This window comes from Oryzias latipes, chromosome 13, assembly GCF_053564925.1.
Source record: "Oryzias latipes strain Hd-rR chromosome 13, Olatipes_Hd-rR_3.1".
NCBI classification, from domain to species: Eukaryota; Metazoa; Chordata; class Actinopteri; order Beloniformes; family Adrianichthyidae; genus Oryzias; species Oryzias latipes.
In genome coordinates, this window is record NC_136249.1 from 3,894,453 (window position 1) to 3,920,803 (window position 26,351).

Below are 26,351 nucleotides of genomic sequence, written 5' to 3' on the forward strand. Positions count from 1 at the left end.
GCTCTCTGTCGTAGTCAAACTTAGCCTATAGCAAATTGGTCCAAATCAAAACAAAGGAATCCATCTTTGTGTGTGAGAGGAGAGTGTCTCTTTTGCAATACAAATTCAAACAGCCATTCCTTAGCTACACCAATGTAACACAAAAGATGCATGGTGCTAAACTTCCATTTTAAGTTGACTTACCTCTACTGAAGGAAAAGTCACAAAACATGACGAGTGTTTAATGATGCTCACCAAAAATACTAACGTTGAGTGCTGTTTCAACCAAAATATACGTAAAAGAGGTTTACCACCAACTATCTGAAAATAGTTTATGCTAAAAAAGCATCAAGAGGATGGGACACAGAAGACAGAGCAAACAATAAACACGAGCAACAGGGTGCAACCAGAAGCACTTTCCAATCTGATACATTTCTTTCCCAAACCTACCTATTGCATTGACAAACTACAAGTGGACAACACAAGTGGCTTGAGTAGCTCAGTTGGTAGAGCATCAGACTTTTAATCTGAGGGTCCAGCGTTCAAGTCCCTGTTCAAGTGCCACACTATGGATGTAGCAGGAAATACAGGTGCTGTGCAAGCTCTTGAATTGCTTTCTTACATTGGACAGCAGTGCTAAAACTGCTACATTTCACACCTGTTACCAGCCAGTTCTTTTGCTCTTGCAACAATGGCCTGGCCCATTCCTCTCAACTGTACCACATGAATCAATAACAGCCCATTGTCAATAAAAAAAGGTCTTTTGGAAGCCGAAATAGCTCAGCTGGGAGAGCGCTAGACTGAAGATCTAGAGGTCCTTGGTTCAATCCCGAGTTTCGGCAATCACGTACTTCTCCGTTTACATTTAATACTCAGTCACATCAATACTCGTATGTTAAATGTGTGCGATTCCCACTCTTACCATGCTCTCAAAAGCTCTCATTCCTGGCTTTTTCCTGGAATTTCCCATTTCCTTTATCCAACAATGCCACTTATTCACAAAATCGCTTCCCGTTTGCATATCAAATAAATACATATACACATACACACCTTTTTTAAACGCATACTTCCCACCATGCTTCCATCCACTTGCCACTGATTAGTGGCTTTCTGTTTGTGCAAAAGTGGATGAAACAGAGAGAGCAATCACATAAGTAAACGGTCCAACCCATGGCAGCTTAGTGTGTACCCTTAGTGTGTAGCCAAGTGAATGGCTCATTAATAAGCCACTGTGGCACAAAGATGGGCTCTTGGGCTATAGAGGGGGACTTTTCCCTGAGGAAATTTGCTTAGGCTCAGGGATTCTTGTGATAAGCAAGAAAAATACTTAGGTGCACTTCATGTGTAAACAGCTCTCTGTCGTAGTCAAACTTAGCCTATAGCAAATTGGTCCAAATCAAAACAAAGGAATCCATCTTTGTGTGTGAGAGGAGAGTGTCTCTTTTGCAATACAAATTCAAACAGCCATTCCTTAGCTACACCAATGTAACACAAAAGATGCATGGTGCTAAACTTCCATTTTAAGTTGACTTACCTCTACTGAAGGAAAAGTCACAAAACATGACGAGTGTTTAATGATGCTCACCAAAAATACTAACGTTGAGTGCTGTTTCAACCAAAATATACGTAAAAGAGGTTTACCACCAACTATCTGAAAATAGTTTATGCTAAAAAAGCATCAAGAGGATGGGACACAGAAGACAGAGCAAACAATAAACACGAGCAACAGGGTGCAACCAGAAGCACTTTCCAATCTGATACATTTCTTTCCCAAACCTACCTATTGCATTGACAAACTACAAGTGGACAACACAAGTGGCTTGAGTAGCTCAGTTGGAAGAGCATCAGACTTTTAATCTGAGGGTCCAGGGTTCAAGTCCCTGTTCAAGTGCCACACTATGGATGTAGCAGGAAATACAGGTGCTGTGCAAGCTCTTGAATTGCTTTCTTACATTGGACAGCAGTGCTAAAACTGCTACATTTCACACCTGTTACCAGCCAGTTCTTTTGCTCTTGCAACAATGGCCTGGCCCATTCCTCTCAACTGTACCACATGAATCAATAACAGCCCATTGTCAATAAAAAAAGCTCTTTTGGAAGCCGAAATAGCTCAGCTGGGAGAGCGCTAGACTGAAGATCTAGAGGTCCTTGGTTCAATCCCGAGTTTCGGCAATCACGTACTTCTCCGTTTACATTTAATACTCAGTCACATCAATACTCGTATGTTAAATGTGTGCGATTCCCACTCTTACCATGCTCTCAAAAGCTCTCATTCCTGGCTTTTTCCTGGAATTTCCCATTTCCTTTATCCAACAATGCCACTTATTCACAAAATCGCTTCCCGTTTGCATATCAAATAAATACATATACACATACACACCTTTTTTAAACGCATACTTCCCACCATGCTTCCATCCACTTGCCACTGATTAGTGGCTTTCTGTTTGTGCAAAAGTGGATGAAACAGAGAGAGCAATCACATAAGTAAACGGTCCAACCCATGGCAGCTTAGTGTGTACCCTTAGTGTGTAGCCAAGTGAATGGCTCATTAATAAGCCACTGTGGCACAAAGATGGGCTCTTGGGCTATAGAGGGGGACTTTTCCCTGAGGAAATTTGCTTAGGCTCAGGGATTCTTGTGATAAGCAAGAAAAATACTTAGGTGCACTTCATGTGTAAACAGCTCTCTGTCGTAGTCAAACTTAGCCTATAGCAAATTGGTCCAAATCAAGACAAAGGAATCCATCTTTGTGTGTGAGAGGAGAGTGTCTCTTTTGCAATACAAATTCAAACAGCCATTCCTTAGCTACACCAATGTAACACAAAAGATGCATGGTCCTAAACTTCCATTTTAAGTTGACTTACCTCTACTGAAGGAAAAGTCACAAAACATGACGAGTGTTTAATGATGCTCACCAAAAATACTAACGTTGAGTGCTGTTTCAACCAAAATATACATAAAAGAGGTTTACCACCAACTATCTGAAAATAGTTTATGCTAAAAAAGCATCAAGAGGATAGGACAAAGAAAACAGAGCAAACAATAAACACAAGCAACAGGGTGCAACCAGAAGCACTTTCCAATCTGATACATTTCTTTCCCAAACCTACCTATTGCATTGACAAACTACAAGTGGACAACACAAGTGGCTTGAGTAGCTCAGTTGGTAGAGCATCAGACTTTTAATCTGAGGGTCCAGGGTTCAAGTCCCTGTTCAAGTGCCACACTATGGATGTAACAGGAAATACAGGTGCTGTGCAAGCTCTTGAATTGCTTCCTTATATTGGACAGCAGTGCTAAAACTGCTACATTTCACACCTGTTACCAGCCAGTTCTTTTGCTCTTGCAACAATGTCCTGGCCCATTCCTCTCAACTGTACCACATGAATCAATAACAGCCCATTGTAAATAAAAAAAGCTCTTTTTGTAGCCGAAATAGCTCAGCTGGGAGAGCGCTAGACTGAAGATCTAGAGGTCCTTGGTTCAATCCCGAGTTTCGGCAATCACGTACTTCTCCGTTTACATTTAATACTCAGTCACATCAATACTCGTATGTTAAATGTGTGCGATTCCCACTCTTACCATGCTCTCATTCCTGGCTTTTTCCTGGAATGTCCCATTTCCTTCATCCAACAATGCCACTTATTCACAAAATCGCTTCCCGTTTGCAGATCAAATAAATACATATACACATACACACCTTTTTTAAACGCATACTTCCCACCATGCTTCCATCCACTTGCCACTGATTAGTGGCTTTCTGTTTGTGCAAAAGTGGATGAAACAGAGAGAGCAATCACATAAGTAAACGGTCCAACCCATGGCAGCTTAGTGTGTACCCTTAGTGTGTAGCCAAGTGAATGGCTCATTAATAAGCCACTGTGTTACAAAGATGGGCTCTTGGGCTATAGAGGGGGACTTTTCCCTGAGGAAATTTGCTTAGGCTCAGGGATTCTTGTGATAAGCAAGAAAAATACTTAGGTGCACTTCAGGTGTAAACAGCTCTCTGTCGTAGTCAAACTTAGCCTATAGCAAATTGGTCCAAATCAAAACAAAGGAATCCATCTTTGTGTGTGAGAGGAGAGTGTCTCTTTTGCAATACAAATTCAAACAGCCATTCCTTAGCTACACCAATGTAACACAAAAGATGCATGGTCCTAAACTTCCATTTTAAGTTGACTTACCTCTACTGAAGGAAAAGTCACAAAACATGACGAGTGTTTACTGATGCTCACCAAAAATACTAACGTTGAGTGCTGTTTCAACCAAAATATACGTAAAAGAGGTTTACCACCAACTATCTGAAAATAGTTTATGCTAAAAAAGCATCAAGAGGATAGGACACAGAAAACAGAGCAAACAATAAACACGAGCAACAGGGTGCAACCAGAAGCACTTTCCAATCTGATACATTTCTTTCCCAAACCTACCTATTGCATTGACAAACTACAAGTGGACAACACAAGTGGCTTGAGTAGCTCAGTTGGTAGAGCATCAGACTTTTAATCTGAGGGTCCAGGGTTCAAGTCCCTGTTCAAGTGCCACACTATGGATGTAGCAGGAAATACAGGTGCTGTGCAAGCTCTTGAATTGCTTCCTTATATTGGACAGCAGTGCTAAAACTGCTACATTTCACACCTGTTACCAGCCAGTTCTTTTGCTCTTGCAACAATGGCCTGGCCCATTCCTCTCAACTGTACCACATGAATCAATAACAGCCCATTGTCAATAAAAAAAGGTCTTTTGGAAGCCGAAATAGCTCAGCTGGGAGAGCGCTAGACTGAAGATCTAGAGGTCCTTGGTTCAATCCCGAGTTTCGGCAATCACGTACTTCTCCGTTTACATTTAATACTCAGTCACATCAATACTCGTATGTTAAATGTGTGCGATTCCCACTCTTACCATGCTCTCAAAAGCTCTCATTCCTGGCTTTTTCCTGGAATTTCCCATTTCCTTTATCCAACAATGCCACTTATTCACAAAATCGCTTCCCGTTTGCATATCAAATAAATACATATACACATACACACCTTTTTTAAACGCATACTTCCCACCATGCTTCCATCCACTTGCCACTGATTAGTGGCTTTCTGTTTGTGCAAAAGTGGATGAAACAGAGAGAGCAATCACATAAGTAAACGGTCCAACCCATGGCAGCTTAGTGTGTACCCTTAGTGTGTAGCCAAGTGAATGGCTCATTAATAAGCCACTGTGGCACAAAGATGGGCTCTTGGGCTATAGAGGGGGACTTTTCCCTGAGGAAATTTGCTTAGGCTCAGGGATTCTTGTGATAAGCAAGAAAAATACTTAGGTGCACTTCATGTGTAAACAGCTCTCTGTCGTAGTCAAACTTAGTCTATAGCAAATTGGTCCAAATCAAGACAAAGGAATCCATCTTTGTGTGTGAGAGGAGAGTGTCTCTTTTGCAATACAAATTCAAACAGCCATTCCTTAGCTACACCAATGTAACACAAAAGATGCATGGTCCTAAACTTCCATTTTAAGTTGACTTACCTCTACTGAAGGAAAAGTCACAAAACATGACGAGTGTTTAATGATGCTCACCAAAAATACTAAGGTTGAGTGCTGTTTCAACCAAAATATACGTAAAAGAGGTTTACCACCAACTATCTGAAAATAGTTTATGCTAAAAAAGCATCGAGAGGATAGGACACAGAAAACAGAGCAAACAATAAACACGAGCAATAGGGTGCAACCAGAAGCACTTTCCAATCTGATACATTTCTTTCCCAAACCTACCTATTGCATTGACAAACTACAAGTGGACAACACAAGTGGCTTGAGTAGCTCAGTTGGTAGAGCATCAGACTTTTAATCTGAGGGTCCAGGGTTTGAGTCCCTGTTCAAGTGCCACACTATGGATGTAGCAGGAAATACAGGTGCTGTGCAAGCTCTTGAATTGCTTCCTTATATTGGACAGCAGTGCTAAAACTGCTACATTTCACACCTGTTACCAGCCACTTCTTTTGCTCTTGCAACAATGTCCTGGCCCATTCCTCTCAACTGTACCAAATGATTCAATAACAGCCCATTGTCAATAAAAAAAGGTCTTTTGGAAGCCGAAATAGCTCAGCTGGGAGAGCGCTAGACTGAAGATCTAGAGGTCCTTGGTTCAATCCCGAGTTTCGGCAATCACGTACTTCTCCGTTTACATTTAATACTCAGTCACATCAATACTCGTATGTTAAATGTGTGCAATTCCCACTCTTACCATGCCCTCAAAAGTTCTCATTCCTGGCTTTTTCCTGGAATGTCCCATTTCCTTTATCCAACAATGCCATTTATTCACAAAATCGCTTCCCGTTTGCATATCAAATAAATACATATACACATACACACCTTTTTTAAACGCATACTTCCCACCATGCTTCCATCCACTTGCCACTGATTAGTGGCTTTCTGTTTGTGCAAAAGTGGATGAAACAGAGAGAGCAATCACATAAGTAAACGGTCCAACCCATGGCAGCTTAGTGTGTACCCTTAGTGTGTAGCCAAGTGAATGGCTCATTAATAAGCCACTGTGGCACAAAGATGGGCTCTTGGGCTATAGAGGGGGACTTTTCCCTGAGGAAATTTGCTTAGGCTCAGGGATTCTTGTGATAAGCAAGAAAAATACTTAGGTGCACTTCATGTGTAAACAGCTCTCTGTCGTAGTCAAACTTAGCCTATAGCAAATTGGTCCAAATCAAGACAAAGGAATCCATCTTTGTGTGTGAGAGGAGAGTATCTCTTTTGCAATACAAATTCAAACAGCCATTCCTTAGCTACACCAATGTAACACAAAAGATGCATGGTCCTAAACTTCCATTTTAAGTTGGCTTACCTCTACTGAAGGAAAAGTCACAAAACATGACGAGTGTTTAATGATGCTCACCAAAAATACTAACGTTGAGTGCTGTTTCAACCAAAATATACGTAAAAGAGGTTTACCACCAACTATCTGAAAATAGTTTATGCTAAAAAAGCATCAAGAGGATAGGACACAGAAAACAGAGCAAACAATAAACACGAGCAATAGGGTGCAACCAGAAGCACTTTCCAATCTGATACATTTCTTTCCCAAACCTACCTATTGCATTGACAAACTACAAGTGGACAACACAAGTGGCTTGAGTAGCTCAGTTGGTAGAGCATCAGACTTTTAATCTGAGGGTCCAGGGTTTGAGTCCCTGTTCAAGTGCCACACTATGGATGTAGCAGGAAATACAGGTGCTGTGCAAGCTCTTGAATTGCTTCCTTATATTGGACAGCAGTGCTAAAACTGCTACATTTCACACCTGTTACCAGCCACTTCTTTTGCTCTTGCAACAATGTCCTGGCCCATTCCTCTCAACTGTACCAAATGATTCAATAACAGCCCATTGTCAATAAAAAAAGGTCTTTTGGAAGCCGAAATAGCTCAGCTGGGAGAGCGCTAGACTGAAGATCTAGAGGTCCTTGGTTCAATCCCGAGTTTCGGCAATCACGTACTTCTCCGTTTACATTTAATACTCAGTCACATCAATACTCGTATGTTAAATGTGTGCGATTCCCACTCTTACCATGCTCTCAAAAGCTCTCATTCCTAGCTTTTTCCTGGAATGTCCCATTTCCTTTATCCAACAATGCCATTTATTCACAAAATCGCTTCCCGTTTGCATATCAAATAAATACATATACACATACACACCTTTTTTAAATGCATACTTCCCACCATGCTTCCATCCACTTGCCACTGATTAGTGGCTTTCTGTTTGTGCAAAAGTGGATGAAACAGAGAGAGCAATCACATAAGTAAACGGTCCAACCCATGGCAGCTTAGTGTGTACCCTTAGTGTGTAGCCAAGTGAATGGCTCATTAATAAGCCACTGTGGCACAAAGATGGGCTCTTGGGCTATAGAGGGGGACTTTTCCCTGAGGAAATTTGCTTAGGCTCAGGGATTCTTGTGATAAGCAAGAAAAATACTTAGGTGCACTTCATGTGTAAACAGCTCTCTGTCGTAGTCAAACTTAGCCTATAGCAAATTGGTCCAAATCAAGACAAAGGAATCCATCTTTGTGTGTGAGAGGAGAGTGTCTCTTTTGCAATACAAATTCAAACAGCCATTCCTTAGCTACACCAATGTAACACAAAAGATGCATGGTCCTAAACTTCCATTTTAAGTTGACTTACCTCTACTGAAGGAAAAGTCACAAAACATGACGAGTGTTTACTGATGCTCACCAAAAATACTAACGTTGAGTGCTGTTTCAACCAAAATATACGTAAAAGAGGTTTACCACCAACTATCTGAAAATAGTTTATGCTAAAAAAGCATCAAGAGGATAGGACACAGAAAACAGAGCAAACAATAAACACGAGCAACAGGGTGCAACCAGAAGCACTTTCCAATCTGATACATTTCTTTCCCAAACCTACCTATTGCATTGACAAACTACAAGTGGACAACACAAGTGGCTTGAGTAGCTCAGTTGGTAGAGCATCAGACTTTTAATCTGAGGGTCCAGGGTTCAAGTCCCTGTTCAAGTGCCACACTATGGATGTAGCAGGAAATACAGGTGCTGTGCAAGCTCTTGAATTGCTTCCTTATATTGGACAGCAGTGCTAAAACTGCTACATTTCACACCTGTTACCAGCCAGTTCTTTTGCTCTTGCAACAATGGCCTGGCCCATTCCTCTCAACTGTACCACATGAATCAATAACAGCCCATTGTCAATAAAAAAAGGTCTTTTGGAAGCCGAAATAGCTCAGCTGGGAGAGCGCTAGACTGAAGATCTAGAGGTCCTTGGTTCAATCCCGAGTTTCGGCAATCACGTACTTCTCCGTTTACATTTAATACTCAGTCACATCAATACTCGTATGTTAAATGTGTGCGATTCCCACTCTTACCATGCTCTCAAAAGCTCTCATTCCTGGCTTTTTCCTGGAATTTCCCATTTCCTTTATCCAACAATGCCACTTATTCACAAAATCGCTTCCCGTTTGCATATCAAATAAATACATATACACATACACACCTTTTTTAAACGCATACTTCCCACCATGCTTCCATCCACTTGCCACTGATTAGTGGCTTTCTGTTTGTGCAAAAGTGGATGAAACAGAGAGAGCAATCACATAAGTAAACGGTCCAACCCATGGCAGCTTAGTGTGTACCCTTAGTGTGTAGCCAAGTGAATGGCTCATTAATAAGCCACTGTGTTACAAAGATGGGCCCTTGGGCTATAGAGGGGGACTTTTCCCTGAGGAAATTTGCTTAGGCTCAGGGATTCTTGTGATAAGCAAGAAAAATACTTAGGTGCACTTCATGTGTAAACAGCTCTCTGTCGTAGTCAAACTTAGCCTATAGCAAATTGGTCCAAATCAAAACAAAGGAATCCATCTTTGTGTGTGAGAGGAGAGTGTCTCTTTTGCAATACAAATTCAAACAGCCATTCCTTAGCTACACCAATGTAACACAAAAGATGCATGGTGCTAAACTTCCATTTTAAGTTGACTTACCTCTACTGAAGGAAAAGTCACAAAACATGACGAGTGTTTAATGATGCTCACCAAAAATACTAACGTTGAGTGCTGTTTCAACCAAAATATACGTAAAAGAGGTTTACCACCAACTATCTGAAAATAGTTTATGCTAAAAAAGCACCAAGAGGATGGGACACAGAAGACAGAGCAAACAATAAACACAAGCAACAGGGTGCAACCAGAAGCACTTTCCAATCTGATACATTTCTTTCCCAAACCTACCTATTGCATTGACAAACTACAAGTGGACAACACAAGTGGCTTGAGTAGCTCAGTTGGTAGAGCATCAGACTTTTAATCTGAGGGTCCAGGGTTCAAGTGCCTGTTCAAGTGCCACACTATGGATGTAGCAGGAAATACAGGTGCTGTGCAAGCTCTTGAATTGCTTTCTTACATTGGACAGCAGTGCTAAAACTGCTACATTTCACACCTGTTACCAGCCAGTTCTTTTGCTCTTGCAACAATGGCCTGGCCCATTCCTCTCAACTGTACCACATGAATCAATAACAGCCCATTGTCAATAAAAAAAGCTCTTTTGTAAGCCGAAATAGCTCAGCTGGGAGAGCGCTAGACTGAAGATCTAGAGGTCCTTGGTTCAATCCCGAGTTTCGGCAATCACGTACTTCTCCGTTTACATTTAATACTCAGTCACATCAATACTCGTATGTTAAATGTGTGCGATTCCCACTCTTACCATGCTCTCAAAAGCTCTCATTCCTGGCTTTTTCCTGGAATTTCCCATTTCCTTTATCCAACAATGCCACTTATTCACAAAATCGCTTCCCGTTTGCATATCAAATAAATACATATACACATACACACCTTTTTTAAACGCATACTTCCCACCATGCTTCCATCCACTTGCCACTGATTAGTGGCTTTCTGTTTGTGCAAAAGTGGATGAAACAGAGAGAGCAATCACATAAGTAAACGGTCCAACCCATGGCAGCTTAGTGTGTACCCTTAGTGTGTAGCCAAGTGAATGGCTCATTAATAAGCCACTGTGGCACAAAGATGGGCTCTTGGGCTATAGAGGGGGACTTTTCCCTGAGGAAATTTGCTTAGGCTCAGGGATTCTTGTGATAAGCAAGAAAAATACTTAGGTGCACTTCATGTGTAAACAGCTCTCTGTCGTAGTCAAACTTAGCCTATAGCAAATTGGTCCAAATCAAGACAAAGGAATCCATCTTTGTGTGTGAGAGGAGAGTGTCTCTTTTGCAATACAAATTCAAACAGCCATTCCTTAGCTACACCAATGTAACACAAAAGATGCATGGTCCTAAACTTCCATTTTAAGTTGACTTACCTCTACTGAAGGAAAAGTCACAAAACATGACGAGTGTTTAATGATGCTCACCAAAAATACTAACGTTGAGTGCTGTTTCAACCAAAATATACATAAAAGAGGTTTACCACCAACTATCTGAAAATAGTTTATGCTAAAAAAGCATCAAGAGGATAGGACAAAGAAAACAGAGCAAACAATAAACACAAGCAACAGGGTGCAACCAGAAGCACTTTCCAATCTGATACATTTCTTTCCCAAACCTACCTATTGCATTGACAAACTACAAGTGGACAACACAAGTGGCTTGAGTAGCTCAGTTGGTAGAGCATCAGACTTTTAATCTGAGGGTCCAGGGTTCAAGTCCCTGTTCAAGTGCCACACTATGGATGTAGCAGGAAATACAGGTGCTGTGCAAGCTCTTCAATTGCTTCCTTATATTGGACAGCAGTGCTAAAACTGCTACATTTCACACCTGTTACCAGCCAGTTCTTTTGCTCTTGCAACAATGTCCTGGCCCATTCCTCTCAACTGTACCACATGAATCAATAACAGCCCATTGTCAATAAAAAAAGCTCTTTTTGTAGCCGAAATAGCTCAGCTGGGAGAGCGCTAGACTGAAGATCTAGAGGTCCTTGGTTCAATCCCGAGTTTCGGCAATCACGTACTTCTCCGTTTACATTTAATACTCAGTCACATCAATACTCGTATGTTAAATGTGTGCGATTCCCACTCTTACCATGCTCTCATTCCTGGCTTTTTCCTGGAATGTCCCATTTCCTTCATCCAACAATGCCACTTATTCACAAAATCGCTTCCCGTTTGCAGATCAAATAAATACATATACACATACACACCTTTTTTAAACGCATACTTCCCACCATGCTTCCATCCACTTGCCACTGATTAGTGGCTTTCTGTTTGTGCAAAAGTGGATGAAACAGAGAGAGCAATCACATAAGTAAACGGTCCAACCCATGGCAGCTTAGTGTGTACCCTTAGTGTGTAGCCAAGTGAATGGCTCATTAATAAGCCACTGTGGCACAAAGATGGGCTCTTGGGCTATAGAGGGGGACTTTTCCCTGAGGAAATTTGCTTAGGCTCAGGGATTCTTGTGATAAGCAAGAAAAATACTTAGGTGCACTTCATGTGTAAACAGCTCTCTGTCGTAGTCAAACTTAGCCTATAGCAAATTGGTCCAAATCAAGACAAAGGAATCCATCTTTGTGTGTGAGAGGAGAGTGTCTCTTTTGCAATACAAATTCAAACAGCCATTCCTTAGCTACACCAATGTAACACAAAAGATGCATGGTCCTAAACTTCCATTTTAAGTTGACTTACCTCTACTGAAGGAAAAGTCACAAAACATGACGAGTGTTTACTGATGCTCACCAAAAATACTAACGTTGAGTGCTGTTTCAACCAAAATATACGTAAAAGAGGTTTACCACCAACTATCTGAAAATAGTTTATGCTAAAAAAGCATCAAGAGGATAGGACACAGAAAACAGAGCAAACAATAAACACGAGCAACAGGGTGCAACCAGAAGCACTTTCCAATCTGATACATTTCTTTCCCAAACCTACCTATTGCATTGACAAACTACAAGTGGACAACACAAGTGGCTTGAGTAGCTCAGTTGGTAGAGCATCAGACTTTTAATCTGAGGGTCCAGGGTTCAAGTCCCTGTTCAAGTGCCACACTATGGATGTAGCAGGAAATACAGGTGCTGTGCAAGCTCTTGAATTGCTTCCTTATATTGGACAGCAGTGCTAAAACTGCTACATTTCACACCTGTTACCAGCCAGTTCTTTTGCTCTTGCAACAATGGCCTGGCCCATTCCTCTCAACTGTACCACATGAATCAATAACAGCCCATTGTCAATAAAAAAAGGTCTTTTGGAAGCCGAAATAGCTCAGCTGGGAGAGCGCTAGACTGAAGATCTAGAGGTCCTTGGTTCAATCCCGAGTTTCGGCAATCACGTACTTCTCCGTTTACATTTAATACTCAGTCACATCAATACTCGTATGTTAAATGTGTGCGATTCCCACTCTTACCATGCTCTCAAAAGCTCTCATTCCTGGCTTTTTCCTGGAATTTCCCATTTCCTTTATCCAACAATGCCACTTATTCACAAAATCGCTTCCCGTTTGCATATCAAATAAATACATATACACATACACACCTTTTTTAAACGCATACTTCCCACCATGCTTCCATCCACTTGCCACTGATTAGTGGCTTTCTGTTTGTGCAAAAGTGGATGAAACAGAGAGAGCAATCACATAAGTAAACGGTCCAACCCATGGCAGCTTAGTGTGTACCCTTAGTGTGTAGCCAAGTGAATGGCTCATTAATAAGCCACTGTGTTACAAAGATGGGCCCTTGGGCTATAGAGGGGGACTTTTCCCTGAGGAAATTTGCTTAGGCTCAGGGATTCTTGTGATAAGCAAGAAAAATACTTAGGTGCACTTCATGTGTAAACAGCTCTCTGTCGTAGTCAAACTTAGCCTATAGCAAATTGGTCCAAATCAAAACAAAGGAATCCATCTTTGTGTGTGAGAGGAGAGTGTCTCTTTTGCAATACAAATTCAAACAGCCATTCCTTAGCTACACCAATGTAACACAAAAGATGCATGGTGCTAAACTTCCATTTTAAGTTGACTTACCTCTACTGAAGGAAAAGTCACAAAACATGACGAGTGTTTAATGATGCTCACCAAAAATACTAACGTTGAGTGCTGTTTCAACCAAAATATACGTAAAAGAGGTTTACCACCAACTATCTGAAAATAGTTTATGCTAAAAAAGCACCAAGAGGATGGGACACAGAAGACAGAGCAAACAATAAACACAAGCAACAGGGTGCAACCAGAAGCACTTTCCAATCTGATACATTTCTTTCCCAAACCTACCTATTGCATTGACAAACTACAAGTGGACAACACAAGTGGCTTGAGTAGCTCAGTTGGTAGAGCATCAGACTTTTAATCTGAGGGTCCAGGGTTCAAGTGCCTGTTCAAGTGCCACACTATGGATGTAGCAGGAAATACAGGTGCTGTGCAAGCTCTTGAATTGCTTTCTTACATTGGACAGCAGTGCTAAAACTGCTACATTTCACACCTGTTACCAGCCAGTTCTTTTGCTCTTGCAACAATGGCCTGGCCCATTCCTCTCAACTGTACCACATGAATCAATAACAGCCCATTGTCAATAAAAAAAGCTCTTTTGTAAGCCGAAATAGCTCAGCTGGGAGAGCGCTAGACTGAAGATCTAGAGGTCCTTGGTTCAATCCCGAGTTTCGGCAATCACGTACTTCTCCGTTTACATTTAATACTCAGTCACATCAATACTCGTATGTTAAATGTGTGCGATTCCCACTCTTACCATGCTCTCAAAAGCTCTCATTCCTGGCTTTTTCCTGGAATTTCCCATTTCCTTTATCCAACAATGCCACTTATTCACAAAATCGCTTCCCGTTTGCATATCAAATAAATACATATACACATACACACCTTTTTTAAACGCATACTTCCCACCATGCTTCCATCCACTTGCCACTGATTAGTGGCTTTCTGTTTGTGCAAAAGTGGATGAAACAGAGAGAGCAATCACATAAGTAAACGGTCCAACCCATGGCAGCTTAGTGTGTACCCTTAGTGTGTAGCCAAGTGAATGGCTCATTAATAAGCCACTGTGGCACAAAGATGGGCTCTTGGGCTATAGAGGGGGACTTTTCCCTGAGGAAATTTGCTTAGGCTCAGGGATTCTTGTGATAAGCAAGAAAAATACTTAGGTGCACTTCATGTGTAAACAGCTCTCTGTCGTAGTCAAACTTAGCCTATAGCAAATTGGTCCAAATCAAGACAAAGGAATCCATCTTTGTGTGTGAGAGGAGAGTGTCTCTTTTGCAATACAAATTCAAACAGCCATTCCTTAGCTACACCAATGTAACACAAAAGATGCATGGTCCTAAACTTCCATTTTAAGTTGACTTACCTCTACTGAAGGAAAAGTCACAAAACATGACGAGTGTTTAATGATGCTCACCAAAAATACTAACGTTGAGTGCTGTTTCAACCAAAATATACATAAAAGAGGTTTACCACCAACTATCTGAAAATAGTTTATGCTAAAAAAGCATCAAGAGGATAGGACAAAGAAAACAGAGCAAACAATAAACACAAGCAACAGGGTGCAACCAGAAGCACTTTCCAATCTGATACATTTCTTTCCCAAACCTACCTATTGCATTGACAAACTACAAGTGGACAACACAAGTGGCTTGAGTAGCTCAGTTGGTAGAGCATCAGACTTTTAATCTGAGGGTCCAGGGTTCAAGTCCCTGTTCAAGTGCCACACTATGGATGTAGCAGGAAATACAGGTGCTGTGCAAGCTCTTCAATTGCTTCCTTATATTGGACAGCAGTGCTAAAACTGCTACATTTCACACCTGTTACCAGCCAGTTCTTTTGCTCTTGCAACAATGTCCTGGCCCATTCCTCTCAACTGTACCACATGAATCAATAACAGCCCATTGTCAATAAAAAAAGCTCTTTTTGTAGCCGAAATAGCTCAGCTGGGAGAGCGCTAGACTGAAGATCTAGAGGTCCTTGGTTCAATCCCGAGTTTCGGCAATCACGTACTTCTCCGTTTACATTTAATACTCAGTCACATCAATACTCGTATGTTAAATGTGTGCGATTCCCACTCTTACCATGCTCTCATTCCTGGCTTTTTCCTGGAATGTCCCATTTCCTTCATCCAACAATGCCACTTATTCACAAAATCGCTTCCCGTTTGCAGATCAAATAAATACATATACACATACACACCTTTTTTAAACGCATACTTCCCACCATGCTTCCATCCACTTGCCACTGATTAGTGGCTTTCTGTTTGTGCAAAAGTGGATGAAACAGAGAGAGCAATCACATAAGTAAACGGTCCAACCCATGGCAGCTTAGTGTGTACCCTTAGTGTGTAGCCAAGTGAATGGCTCATTAATAAGCCACTGTGTTACAAAGATGGGCTCTTGGGCTATAGAGGGGGACTTTTCCCTGAGGAAATTTGCTTAGGCTCAGGGATTCTTGTGATAAGCAAGAAAAATACTTAGGTGCACTTCAGGTGTAAACAGCTCTCTGTCGTAGTCAAACTTAGCCTATAGCAAATTGGTCCAAATCAAAACAAAGGAATCCATCTTTGTGTGTGAGAGGAGAGTGTCTCTTTTGCAATACAAATTCAAACAGCCATTCCTTAGCTACACCAATGTAACACAAAAGATGCATGGTCCTAAACTTCCATTTTAAGTTGACTTACCTCTACTGAAGGAAAAGTCACAAAACATGACGAGTGTTTACTGATGCTCACCAAAAATACTAACGTTGAGTGCTGTTTCAACCAAAATATACGTAAAAGAGGTTTACCACCAACTATCTGAAAATAGTTTATGCTAAAAAAGCATCAAGAGGATAGGACACAGAAAACAGAGCAAACAATAAACACGAGCAACAGGGTGCAACCAGAAGCACTTTCCAATCTGATACATTTCTTTCCCAAACCTACCTATTGCATTGACAAACTACAAGTGGACAACACAAGTGGCTTGAGTAGCTCAGTTGGTAGAGCATCAGACTTTTAATCTGAGGGTCCAGGGTTCAAGTCCCTGTTCAAGTGCCACACTATGGATGTAGCAGGAAATACAGGTGCTGTGCAAGCTCTTGAATTGCTTCCTTATATTGGACAGCAGTGCTAAAACTGCTACATTTCACACCTGTTACCAGCCAGTTCTTTTGCTCTTGCAACAATGGCCTGGCCCATTCCTCTCAACTGTACCACATGAATCAATAACAGCCCATTGTCAATAAAAAAAGGTCTTTTGGAAGCCGAAATAGCTCAGCTGGGAGAGCGCTAGACTGAAGATCTAGAGGTCCTTGGTTCAATCCCGAGTTTCGGCAATCACGTACTTCTCCGTTTACATTTAATACTCAGTCACATCAATACTCGTATGTTAAATGTGTGCGATTCCCACTCTTACCATGCTCTCAAAAGCTCTCATTCCTGGCTTTTTCCTGGAATTTCCCATTTCCTTTATCCAACAATGCCACTTATTCACAAAATCGCTTCCCGTTTGCATATCAAATAAATACATATACACATACACACCTTTTTTAAACGCATACTTCCCACCATGCTTCCATCCACTTGCCACTGATTAGTGGCTTTCTGTTTGTGCAAAAGTGGATGAAACAGAGAGAGCAATCACATAAGTAAACGGTCCAACCCATGGCAGCTTAGTGTGTACCCTTAGTGTGTAGCCAAGTGAATGGCTCATTAATAAGCCACTGTGTTACAAAGATGGGCCCTTGGGCTATAGAGGGGGACTTTTCCCTGAGGAAATTTGCTTAGGCTCAGGGATTCTTGTGATAAGCAAGAAAAATACTTAGGTGCACTTCATGTGTAAACAGCTCTCTGTCGTAGTCAAACTTAGCCTATAGCAAATTGGTCCAAATCAAAACAAAGGAATCCATCTTTGTGTGTGAGAGGAGAGTGTCTCTTTTGCAATACAAATTCAAACAGCCATTCCTTAGCTACACCAATGTAACACAAAAGATGCATGGTGCTAAACTTCCATTTTAAGTTGACTTACCTCTACTGAAGGAAAAGTCACAAAACATGACGAGTGTTTAATGATGCTCACCAAAAATACTAACGTTGAGTGCTGTTTCAACCAAAATATACGTAAAAGAGGTTTACCACCAACTATCTGAAAATAGTTTATGCTAAAAAAGCACCAAGAGGATGGGACACAGAAGACAGAGCAAACAATAAACACAAGCAACAGGGTGCAACCAGAAGCACTTTCCAATCTGATACATTTCTTTCCCAAACCTACCTATTGCATTGACAAACTACAAGTGGACAACACAAGTGGCTTGAGTAGCTCAGTTGGTAGAGCATCAGACTTTTAATCTGAGGGTCCAGGGTTCAAGTGCCTGTTCAAGTGCCACACTATGGATGTAGCAGGAAATACAGGTGCTGTGCAAGCTCTTGAATTGCTTTCTTACATTGGACAGCAGTGCTAAAACTGCTACATTTCACACCTGTTACCAGCCAGTTCTTTTGCTCTTGCAACAATGGCCTGGCCCATTCCTCTCAACTGTACCACATGAATCAATAACAGCCCATTGTCAATAAAAAAAGCTCTTTTGTAAGCCGAAATAGCTCAGCTGGGAGAGCGCTAGACTGAAGATCTAGAGGTCCTTGGTTCAATCCCGAGTTTCGGCAATCACGTACTTCTCCGTTTACATTTAATACTCAGTCACATCAATACTCGTATGTTAAATGTGTGCGATTCCCACTCTTACCATGCTCTCAAAAGCTCTCATTCCTGGCTTTTTCCTGGAATTTCCCATTTCCTTTATCCAACAATGCCACTTATTCACAAAATCGCTTCCCGTTTGCATATCAAATAAATACATATACACATACACACCTTTTTTAAACGCATACTTCCCACCATGCTTCCATCCACTTGCCACTGATTAGTGGCTTTCTGTTTGTGCAAAAGTGGATGAAACAGAGAGAGCAATCACATAAGTAAACGGTCCAACCCATGGCAGCTTAGTGTGTACCCTTAGTGTGTAGCCAAGTGAATGGCTCATTAATAAGCCACTGTGGCACAAAGATGGGCTCTTGGGCTATAGAGGGGGACTTTTCCCTGAGGAAATTTGCTTAGGCTCAGGGATTCTTGTGATAAGCAAGAAAAATACTTAGGTGCACTTCATGTGTAAACAGCTCTCTGTCGTAGTCAAACTTAGCCTATAGCAAATTGGTCCAAATCAAGACAAAGGAATCCATCTTTGTGTGTGAGAGGAGAGTGTCTCTTTTGCAATACAAATTCAAACAGCCATTCCTTAGCTACACCAATGTAACACAAAAGATGCATGGTCCTAAACTTCCATTTTAAGTTGACTTACCTCTACTGAAGGAAAAGTCACAAAACATGACGAGTGTTTAATGATGCTCACCAAAAATACTAACGTTGAGTGCTGTTTCAACCAAAATATACATAAAAGAGGTTTACCACCAACTATCTGAAAATAGTTTATGCTAAAAAAGCATCAAGAGGATAGGACAAAGAAAACAGAGCAAACAATAAACACGAGCAATAGGGTGCAACCAGAAGCACTTTCCAATCTGATACATTTCTTTCCCAAACCTACCTATTGCATTGACAAACTACAAGTGGACAACACAAGTGGCTTGAGTAGCTCAGTTGGTAGAGCATCAGACTTTTAATCTGAGGGTCCAGGGTTCAAGTCCCTGTTCAAGTGCCACACTATGGATGTAGCAGGAAATACAGGTGCTGTGCAAGCTCTTGAATTGATTCCTTATATTGGACAGCAGTGCTAAAACTGCTACATTTCACACCTGTTACCAGCCAGTTCTTTTGCTCTTGCAACAATGTCCTGGCCCATTCCTCTCAACTGTACCACATGAATCAATAACAGCCCATTGTCAATAAAAAAAGCTCTTTTTGTAGCCGAAATAGCTCAGCTGGGAGAGCGCTAGACTGAAGATCTAGAGGTCCTTGGTTCAATCCCGAGTTTCGGCAATCACGTACTTCTCCGTTTACATTTAATACTCAGTCACATCAATACTCGTATGTTAAATGTGTGCGATTCCCACTCTTACCATGCTCTCATTCCTGGCTTTTTCCTGGAATGTCCCATTTCCTTCATCCAACAATGCCACTTATTCACAAAATCGCTTCCCGTTTGCAGATCAAATAAATACATATACACATACACACCTTTTTTAAACGCATACTTCCCACCATGCTTCCATCCACTTGCCACTGATTAGTGGCTTTCTGTTTGTGCAAAAGTGGATGAAACAGAGAGAGCAATCACATAAGTAAACGGTCCAACCCATGGCAGCTTAGTGTGTACCCTTAGTGTGTAGCCAAGTGAATGGCTCATTAATAAGCCACTGTGTTACAAAGATGGGCTCTTGGGCTATAGAGGGGTACTTTTCCCTGAGGAAATTTGCTTAGGCTCAGGGATTCTTGTGATAAGCAAGAAAAATACTTAGGTGCACTTCAGGTGTAAACAGCTCTCTGTCGTAGTCAAACTTAGCCTATAGCAAATTGGTCCAAATCAAAACAAAGGAATCCATCTTTGTGTGTGAGAGGAGAGTGTCTCTTTTGCAATACAAATTCAAACAGCCATTCCTTAGCTACACCAATGTGACACAAAAGATGCATGGTCCTAAACTTCCATTTTAAGTTGACTTACCTCTACTGAAGGAAAAGTCACAAAACATGACGAGTGTTTACTGATGCTCACCAAAAATACTAACGTTGAGTGCTGTTTCAACCAAAATATACGTAAAAGAGGTTTACCACCAACTATCTGAAAATAGTTTATGCTAAAAAAGCATCAAGAGGATAGGACACAGAAAACAGAGCAAACAATAAACACGAGCAACAGGGTGCAACCAGAAGCACTTTCCAATCTGATACATTTCTTTCCCAAACCTACCTATTGCATTGACAAACTACAAGTGGACAACACAAGTGGCTTGAGTAGCTCAGTTGGTAGGGCATCAGACTTTTAATCTGAGGGTCCAGGGTTCAAGTCCCTGTTCAAGCGCCACACTATGGATGTAGCAGGAAATACAGGTGCTGTGCAAGCTCTTGAATTGCTTCCTTATATTGGACAGCAGTGCTAAAACTGCTACATTTCACACCTGTTACCAGCCAGTTCTTTTGCTCTTGCAACAATGGCCTGGCCCATTCCTCTCAACTGTACCACATGAATCAATAACAGCCCATTGTCAATAAAAAAAGCTCTTTTGGAAGCCGAAATAGCTCAGCTGGGAGAGCGCTAGACTGAAGATCTAGAGGTCCTTGGTTCAATCCCGAGTTTCGGCAATCACGTACTTCTCCGTTTACATTTAATACTCAGTCACATCAATACTCGTATGTTAAATGTGTGCGATTCCCACTCTTACCATGCTCTCAAAAGCTCTCATTCCTGGCTTTATCCTGGAATTTCCCATTTCCTTTATCCAACAATGCCACTTATTCACAAAATCGCTTCCCGCTTGCATATCAAATAAATACATATACACATACACACCTTTTTTAAACGCATACTTCCCACCATGCTTCCATCCACTTGCCACTGATTAGTGGCTTTCTGTTTGTGCAAAAGTGGATGAAACAGAGAGAGCAATCACATAAGTAAACGGTCCAACCCATGGCAGCTTAGTGTGTACCCTTAGTGTGTAGCCAAGTGAATGGCTCATTAATAAGCCACTGTGTTACAAAGATGGGCTCTTGGGCTATAGAGGGGGACTTTTCCCTGAGGAAATTTGCTTAGGCTCAGGGATTCTTGTGATAAGCAAGAAAAATACTTAGGTGCACTTCATGTGTAAACAGCTCTCTGTCGTAGTCAAACTTAGCCTATAGCAAATTGGTCCAAATCAAGACAAAGGAATCCATCTTTGTGTGTGAGAGGAGAGTGTCTCTTTTGCAATACAAATTCAAACAGCCATTCCTTAGCTACACCAATGTAACACAAAAGATGCATGGTCCTAAACTTCCATTTTAAGTTGACTTACCTCTACTGAAGGAAAAGTCACAAAACATGACGAGTGTTTAATGATGCTCACCAAAAATACTAAGGTTGAGTGCTGTTTCAACCAAAATATACGTAAAAGAGGTTTACCACCAACTATCTGAAAATAGTTTATGCTAAAAAAGCATCAAGAGGATAGGACACAGAAAACAGAGCAAACAATAAACACGAGCAACAGGGTGCAACCAGAAGCACTTTCCAATCTGATACATTTCTTTCCCAAACCTACCTATTGCATTGACAAACTACAAGTGGACAACACAAGTGGCTTGAGTAGCTCAGTTGGTAGAGCATCAGACTTTTAATCTGAGGGTCCAGGGTTCAAGTCCCTGTTCAAGTGCCACACTATGGATGTAGCAGGAAATACAGGTGCTGTGCAAGCTCTTGAATTGCTTCCTTATATTGGACAGTAGTGCTAAAACTGCTACATTTCACACCTGTTACCAGCCAGTTCTTTTGCTCTTGCAACAATGTCCTGGCCCATTCCTCTCAACTGTACCAAATGATTCAATAACAGCCCATTGTCAATAAAAAAAGGTCGTTTGGAAGCCGAAATAGCTCAGCTGGGAGAGCGCTAGACTGAAGATCTAGATGTCCTTGGTTCAATCCCGAGTTTCGGCAATCACGTACTTCTCCGTTTACATTTAATACTCAGTCACATCAATACTCGTATGTTAAATGTGTGCGATTCCCACTCTTACCATGCTCTCAAAAGCTCTCATTCCTGGCTTTTTCCTGGAATTTCCCATTTCCTTTATCCAACAATGCCACTTATTCACAAAATCGCTTCCCGTTTGCATATCAAATAAATACATATATACATACACACCTTTTTTAAACGCATACTTCCCACCATGCTTCCATCCACTTGCCACTGATTAGTGGCTTTCTGTTTGTGCAAAAGTGGATGAAACAGAGAGAGCAATCACATAAGTAAACGGTCCAACCCATGGAAGCTTAGTGTGTACCCTTAGTGTGTAGCCAAGTGAATGGCTCATTAATAAGCCACTGTGTTACAAAGATGGGCTCTTGGGCTATAGAGGGGGACTTTTCCCTGAGGAAATTTGCTTAGGCTCAGGGATTCTTGTGATAAGCAAGAAAAATACTTAGGTGCACTTCATGTGTAAACAGCTCTCTGTCGTAGTCAAACTTAGCCTATAGCAAATTGGTCCAAATCAAGACAAAGGAATCCATCTTTGTGTGTGAGAGGAGAGTGTCTCTTTTGCAATACAAATTCAAACAGCCATTCCTTAGCTACACCAATGTAACACAAAAGATGCATGGTGCTAAACTTCCATTTTAAGTTGACTTACCTCTACTGAAGGAAAAGTCACAAAACATGACGAGTGTTTAATGATGCTCACCAAAAATACTAACGTTGAGTGCTGTTTCAACCAAAATATACATAAAAGAGGTTTACCACCAACTATCTGAAAATAGTTTGTGCTAAAAAAGCATCAAGAGGATAGGACACAGAAAACAGAGCAAACAATAAACACGAGCAACAGGGTGCAACCAGAAGCACTTTCCAATCTGATACATTTCTTTCCCAAACCTACCTATTGCATTGACAAACTACAAGTGGACAACACAAGTGGCTTGAGTAGCTCAGTTGGTAGAGCATCAGACTTTTAATCTGAGGGTCCAGGGTTCGAGTCCCTGTTCAAGTGCCACACTATGGATGTAGCAGGAAATACAGGTGCTGTGCAAGCTCTTGAATTGCTTCCTTACATTGGACAGCAGTGCTAAAACTGCTACATTTCACACCTGTTACCAGCCAGTTCTTTTGCTCTTGCAACAATGTCCTGGCCCATTCCTCTCAACTGTACCAAATGATTCAATAACAGCCCATTGTCAATAAAAAAAGGTCTTTTGGAAGCCGAAATAGCTCAGCTGGGAGAGCGCTAGACTGAAGATCTAGAGGTCCTTGGTTCAATCCCGAGTTTCGGCAATCACGTACTTCTCCGTTTACATTTAATACTCAGTCACATCAATACTCGTATGTTAAATGTGTGTCATTCCCCCTCTTACCATGCTCTCGTTCCTGGCTTTTTCCTGGAATTTCCCATTTCCTTTATCCAACAATGCCACTTATTCACAAAATCGCTTCCCGTTTGCATAACAAATAAATACATATACACATACACACCTTTTTTAAACGCATACTTCCCACCATGCTTCCATCCACTTGCCACTGATTAGTGGCTTTCTGTTTGTGCAAAAGTGGATGAAACAGAGAAAGCAATCACATAAGTAAACGGTCCAACCCATGGCAGCTTAGTGTGTACCCTTAGTGTGTAGCCAAGTGAATGGCTCATTAATAAGCCACTGTGTTACAAAGATGGGCTCTTGGGCTATAGAGGGGGACTTTTCCCTGAGGAAATTTGCTTAGGCTCAGGGATTCTTGTGATAAGCAAGAAAAATACTTAGGTGCACTTCATGTGTAAACAGCTCTCTGTCGTAGTCAAACTTAGCCTATAGCAAATTGGTCCAAATCAAAACAAAGGAATCCATCTTTGTGTGTGAGAGGAGAGTGTCTCTTTTGCAATACAAATTCAAACAGCCATTCCTTAGCTACACCAATGTAACACAAAAGATGCATGGTCCTAAACTTCCATTTTAAGTTGACTTACCTCTACTGAAGGAAAAGTCACAAAACATGACGAGTGTTTAATGATGCTCACCAAAAATACTAACGTTGAGTGCTGTTTCAACCAAAATATACATAAAAGAGGTTTACCACAAACTATCTGAAAATAGTTTATGCTAAAAAAGCATCAAGAGGATAGGACACAGAAAACAGAGCAAACAATAAACACGAGCAACAGGGTGCAACCAGAAGCACTTTCCAATCTGATACATTTCTTTCCCAAACCTACCTATTGCATTGACAAACTACAAGTGGACAACACAAGTGGCTTGAGTAGCTCAGTTGGTAGAGCATCAGACTTTTAATCTGAGGGTCCAGGGTTCGAGTCCCTGTTCAAGTGCCACACTATGGATGTAGCAGGAAATACAGGTGCTGTGCAAGCTCTTGAATTGCTTCCTTGCATTGGACAGCAGTGCTAAAACTGCTACATTTCACACCTGTTACCAGCCAGTTCTTTTGCTCTTGCAACAATGTCCTGGCCCATTCCTCTCAACTGTACCACATGAATCAATAACAGCCCATTGTCAATAAAAAAAGCTCTTTTGGAAGCCGAAATAGCTCAGCTGGGAGAGCGCTAGACTGAAGATCTAGAGGTCCTTGGTTCAATCCCGAGTTTCGGCAATCACGTACTTCTCCGTTTACATTTAATACTCAGTCACATCAATACTCGTATGTTAAATGTGTGCGATTCCCACTCTTACCATGCTCTCAAAAGCTCTCATTCCTGGCTTTATCCTGGAATTTCCCATTTCCTTTATCCAACAATGCCACTTATTCACAAAATCGCTTCCCGTTTGCATATCAAATAAATACATATACACATACACACCTTTTTTAAACGCATACTTCCCACCATGCTTCCATCCACTTGCCACTGATTAGTGGCTTTCTGTTTGTGCAAAAGTGGATGAAACAGAGAGAGCAATCACATAAGTAAACGGTCCAACCCATGGCAGCTTAGTGTGTACCCTTAGTGTGTAGCCAAGTGAATGGCTCATTAATAAGCCACTGTGTTACAAAGATGGGCTCTTGGGCTATAGAGGGGGACTTTTCCCTGAGGAAATTTGCTTAGGCTCAGGGATTCTTGTGATAAGCAAGAAAAATACTTAGGTGCACTTCATGTGTAAACAGCTCTCTGTCGTAGTCAAACTTAGCCTATAGCAAATTGGTCCAAATCAAAACAAAGGAATCCATCTTTGTGTGTGAGAGGAGAGTGTCTCTTTTGCAATACAAATTCAAACAGCCATTCCTTAGCTACACCAATGTAACACAAAAGATGCATGGTCCTAAACTTCCATTTTAAGTTGACTTACCTCTACTGAAGGAAAAGTCACAAAACATGACGAGTGTTTAATGATGCTCACCAAAAATACTAACGTTGAGTGCTGTTTCAACCAAAATATACATAAAAGAGGTTTACCACAAACTATCTGAAAATAGTTTATGCTAAAAAAGCATCAAGAGGATAGGACACAGAAAACAGAGCAAACAATAAACACGAGCAACAGGGTGCAACCAGAAGCACTTTCCAATCTGATACATTTCTTTCCCAAACCTACCTATTGCATTGACAAACTACAAGTGGACAACACAAGTGGCTTGAGTAGCTCAGTTGGTAGAGCATCAGACTTTTAATCTGAGGGTCCAGGGTTCGAGTCCCTGTTCAAGTGCCACACTATGGATGTAGCAGGAAATACAGGTGCTGTGCAAGCTCTTGAATTGCTTCCTTGCATTGGACAGCAGTGCTAAAACTGCTACATTTCACACCTGTTACCAGCCAGTTCTTTTGCTCTTGCAACAATGTCCTGGCCCATTCCTCTCAACTGTACCACATGAATCAATAACAGCCCATTGTCAATAAAAAAAGCTCTTTTGGAAGCCGAAATAGCTCAGCTGGGAGAGCGCTAGACTGAAGATCTAGAGGTCCTTGGTTCAATCCCGAGTTTCGGCAATCACGTACTTCTCCGTTTACATTTAATACTCAGTCACATCAATACTCGTATGTTAAATGTGTGCGATTCCCACTCTTACCATGCTCTCAAAAGCTCTCATTCCTGGCTTTATCCTGGAATTTCCCATTTCCTTTATCCAACAATGCCACTTATTCACAAAATCGCTTCCCGTTTGCATATCAAATAAATACATATACACATACACACCTTTTTTAAACGCATACTTCCCACCATGCTTCCATCCACTTGCCACTGATTAGTGGCTTTCTGTTTGTGCAAAAGTGGATGAAACAGAGAGAGCAATCACAT

General features: G+C 41.3%; 36 non-coding genes across 36 annotated transcripts; all 36 read left to right on the forward strand.

Moving 5' to 3' along the window:
• Positions 1-748: 748 nt before the first annotated feature.
• Positions 749-821, forward strand: trnaf-gaa (transfer RNA phenylalanine (anticodon GAA)). The gene has a single exon. It is a non-coding gene; the product is annotated as a tRNA-Phe (tRNA).
• Positions 822-1,797: 976 nt separating this feature from the next.
• On the forward strand, positions 1,798-1,870 carry trnak-uuu (transfer RNA lysine (anticodon UUU)). The gene has a single exon. It is a non-coding gene; the product is annotated as a tRNA-Lys (tRNA).
• Positions 1,871-2,078: 208 nt separating this feature from the next.
• Positions 2,079-2,151, forward strand: trnaf-gaa (transfer RNA phenylalanine (anticodon GAA)). Its single transcript has one exon. It is a non-coding gene; the product is annotated as a tRNA-Phe (tRNA).
• Positions 2,152-3,127: 976 nt separating this feature from the next.
• trnak-uuu (transfer RNA lysine (anticodon UUU)) lies at positions 3,128-3,200 on the forward strand. The gene has a single exon. It is a non-coding gene; the product is annotated as a tRNA-Lys (tRNA).
• A 208-nt stretch (positions 3,201-3,408) lies between these two features.
• trnaf-gaa (transfer RNA phenylalanine (anticodon GAA)) lies at positions 3,409-3,481 on the forward strand. The gene has a single exon. It is a non-coding gene; the product is annotated as a tRNA-Phe (tRNA).
• A 966-nt stretch (positions 3,482-4,447) lies between these two features.
• trnak-uuu (transfer RNA lysine (anticodon UUU)) lies at positions 4,448-4,520 on the forward strand. The gene has a single exon. It is a non-coding gene; the product is annotated as a tRNA-Lys (tRNA).
• Positions 4,521-4,728: 208 nt separating this feature from the next.
• Positions 4,729-4,801, forward strand: trnaf-gaa (transfer RNA phenylalanine (anticodon GAA)). Its single transcript has one exon. It is a non-coding gene; the product is annotated as a tRNA-Phe (tRNA).
• Positions 4,802-5,777: 976 nt separating this feature from the next.
• On the forward strand, positions 5,778-5,850 carry trnak-uuu (transfer RNA lysine (anticodon UUU)). The gene has a single exon. It is a non-coding gene; the product is annotated as a tRNA-Lys (tRNA).
• A 208-nt stretch (positions 5,851-6,058) lies between these two features.
• trnaf-gaa (transfer RNA phenylalanine (anticodon GAA)) lies at positions 6,059-6,131 on the forward strand. Its single transcript has one exon. It is a non-coding gene; the product is annotated as a tRNA-Phe (tRNA).
• Positions 6,132-7,107: 976 nt separating this feature from the next.
• trnak-uuu (transfer RNA lysine (anticodon UUU)) lies at positions 7,108-7,180 on the forward strand. Its single transcript has one exon. It is a non-coding gene; the product is annotated as a tRNA-Lys (tRNA).
• Positions 7,181-7,388: 208 nt separating this feature from the next.
• Positions 7,389-7,461, forward strand: trnaf-gaa (transfer RNA phenylalanine (anticodon GAA)). The gene has a single exon. It is a non-coding gene; the product is annotated as a tRNA-Phe (tRNA).
• A 976-nt stretch (positions 7,462-8,437) lies between these two features.
• Positions 8,438-8,510, forward strand: trnak-uuu (transfer RNA lysine (anticodon UUU)). The gene has a single exon. It is a non-coding gene; the product is annotated as a tRNA-Lys (tRNA).
• A 208-nt stretch (positions 8,511-8,718) lies between these two features.
• Positions 8,719-8,791, forward strand: trnaf-gaa (transfer RNA phenylalanine (anticodon GAA)). Its single transcript has one exon. It is a non-coding gene; the product is annotated as a tRNA-Phe (tRNA).
• A 1,257-nt stretch (positions 8,792-10,048) lies between these two features.
• trnaf-gaa (transfer RNA phenylalanine (anticodon GAA)) lies at positions 10,049-10,121 on the forward strand. The gene has a single exon. It is a non-coding gene; the product is annotated as a tRNA-Phe (tRNA).
• Positions 10,122-11,097: 976 nt separating this feature from the next.
• Positions 11,098-11,170, forward strand: trnak-uuu (transfer RNA lysine (anticodon UUU)). Its single transcript has one exon. It is a non-coding gene; the product is annotated as a tRNA-Lys (tRNA).
• Positions 11,171-11,378: 208 nt separating this feature from the next.
• On the forward strand, positions 11,379-11,451 carry trnaf-gaa (transfer RNA phenylalanine (anticodon GAA)). The gene has a single exon. It is a non-coding gene; the product is annotated as a tRNA-Phe (tRNA).
• A 966-nt stretch (positions 11,452-12,417) lies between these two features.
• Positions 12,418-12,490, forward strand: trnak-uuu (transfer RNA lysine (anticodon UUU)). Its single transcript has one exon. It is a non-coding gene; the product is annotated as a tRNA-Lys (tRNA).
• A 208-nt stretch (positions 12,491-12,698) lies between these two features.
• On the forward strand, positions 12,699-12,771 carry trnaf-gaa (transfer RNA phenylalanine (anticodon GAA)). The gene has a single exon. It is a non-coding gene; the product is annotated as a tRNA-Phe (tRNA).
• Positions 12,772-14,028: 1,257 nt separating this feature from the next.
• Positions 14,029-14,101, forward strand: trnaf-gaa (transfer RNA phenylalanine (anticodon GAA)). Its single transcript has one exon. It is a non-coding gene; the product is annotated as a tRNA-Phe (tRNA).
• Positions 14,102-15,077: 976 nt separating this feature from the next.
• On the forward strand, positions 15,078-15,150 carry trnak-uuu (transfer RNA lysine (anticodon UUU)). Its single transcript has one exon. It is a non-coding gene; the product is annotated as a tRNA-Lys (tRNA).
• Positions 15,151-15,358: 208 nt separating this feature from the next.
• Positions 15,359-15,431, forward strand: trnaf-gaa (transfer RNA phenylalanine (anticodon GAA)). Its single transcript has one exon. It is a non-coding gene; the product is annotated as a tRNA-Phe (tRNA).
• A 966-nt stretch (positions 15,432-16,397) lies between these two features.
• On the forward strand, positions 16,398-16,470 carry trnak-uuu (transfer RNA lysine (anticodon UUU)). Its single transcript has one exon. It is a non-coding gene; the product is annotated as a tRNA-Lys (tRNA).
• Positions 16,471-16,678: 208 nt separating this feature from the next.
• On the forward strand, positions 16,679-16,751 carry trnaf-gaa (transfer RNA phenylalanine (anticodon GAA)). Its single transcript has one exon. It is a non-coding gene; the product is annotated as a tRNA-Phe (tRNA).
• Positions 16,752-18,008: 1,257 nt separating this feature from the next.
• trnaf-gaa (transfer RNA phenylalanine (anticodon GAA)) lies at positions 18,009-18,081 on the forward strand. Its single transcript has one exon. It is a non-coding gene; the product is annotated as a tRNA-Phe (tRNA).
• Positions 18,082-19,057: 976 nt separating this feature from the next.
• On the forward strand, positions 19,058-19,130 carry trnak-uuu (transfer RNA lysine (anticodon UUU)). The gene has a single exon. It is a non-coding gene; the product is annotated as a tRNA-Lys (tRNA).
• A 208-nt stretch (positions 19,131-19,338) lies between these two features.
• Positions 19,339-19,411, forward strand: trnaf-gaa (transfer RNA phenylalanine (anticodon GAA)). Its single transcript has one exon. It is a non-coding gene; the product is annotated as a tRNA-Phe (tRNA).
• A 966-nt stretch (positions 19,412-20,377) lies between these two features.
• On the forward strand, positions 20,378-20,450 carry trnak-uuu (transfer RNA lysine (anticodon UUU)). The gene has a single exon. It is a non-coding gene; the product is annotated as a tRNA-Lys (tRNA).
• A 208-nt stretch (positions 20,451-20,658) lies between these two features.
• On the forward strand, positions 20,659-20,731 carry trnaf-gaa (transfer RNA phenylalanine (anticodon GAA)). Its single transcript has one exon. It is a non-coding gene; the product is annotated as a tRNA-Phe (tRNA).
• A 976-nt stretch (positions 20,732-21,707) lies between these two features.
• trnak-uuu (transfer RNA lysine (anticodon UUU)) lies at positions 21,708-21,780 on the forward strand. Its single transcript has one exon. It is a non-coding gene; the product is annotated as a tRNA-Lys (tRNA).
• A 208-nt stretch (positions 21,781-21,988) lies between these two features.
• Positions 21,989-22,061, forward strand: trnaf-gaa (transfer RNA phenylalanine (anticodon GAA)). The gene has a single exon. It is a non-coding gene; the product is annotated as a tRNA-Phe (tRNA).
• A 976-nt stretch (positions 22,062-23,037) lies between these two features.
• trnak-uuu (transfer RNA lysine (anticodon UUU)) lies at positions 23,038-23,110 on the forward strand. The gene has a single exon. It is a non-coding gene; the product is annotated as a tRNA-Lys (tRNA).
• A 208-nt stretch (positions 23,111-23,318) lies between these two features.
• trnaf-gaa (transfer RNA phenylalanine (anticodon GAA)) lies at positions 23,319-23,391 on the forward strand. Its single transcript has one exon. It is a non-coding gene; the product is annotated as a tRNA-Phe (tRNA).
• Positions 23,392-24,357: 966 nt separating this feature from the next.
• Positions 24,358-24,430, forward strand: trnak-uuu (transfer RNA lysine (anticodon UUU)). Its single transcript has one exon. It is a non-coding gene; the product is annotated as a tRNA-Lys (tRNA).
• Positions 24,431-24,638: 208 nt separating this feature from the next.
• On the forward strand, positions 24,639-24,711 carry trnaf-gaa (transfer RNA phenylalanine (anticodon GAA)). The gene has a single exon. It is a non-coding gene; the product is annotated as a tRNA-Phe (tRNA).
• A 976-nt stretch (positions 24,712-25,687) lies between these two features.
• Positions 25,688-25,760, forward strand: trnak-uuu (transfer RNA lysine (anticodon UUU)). The gene has a single exon. It is a non-coding gene; the product is annotated as a tRNA-Lys (tRNA).
• A 208-nt stretch (positions 25,761-25,968) lies between these two features.
• On the forward strand, positions 25,969-26,041 carry trnaf-gaa (transfer RNA phenylalanine (anticodon GAA)). Its single transcript has one exon. It is a non-coding gene; the product is annotated as a tRNA-Phe (tRNA).
• The last annotated feature ends 310 nt before the right edge of the window (positions 26,042-26,351 follow it).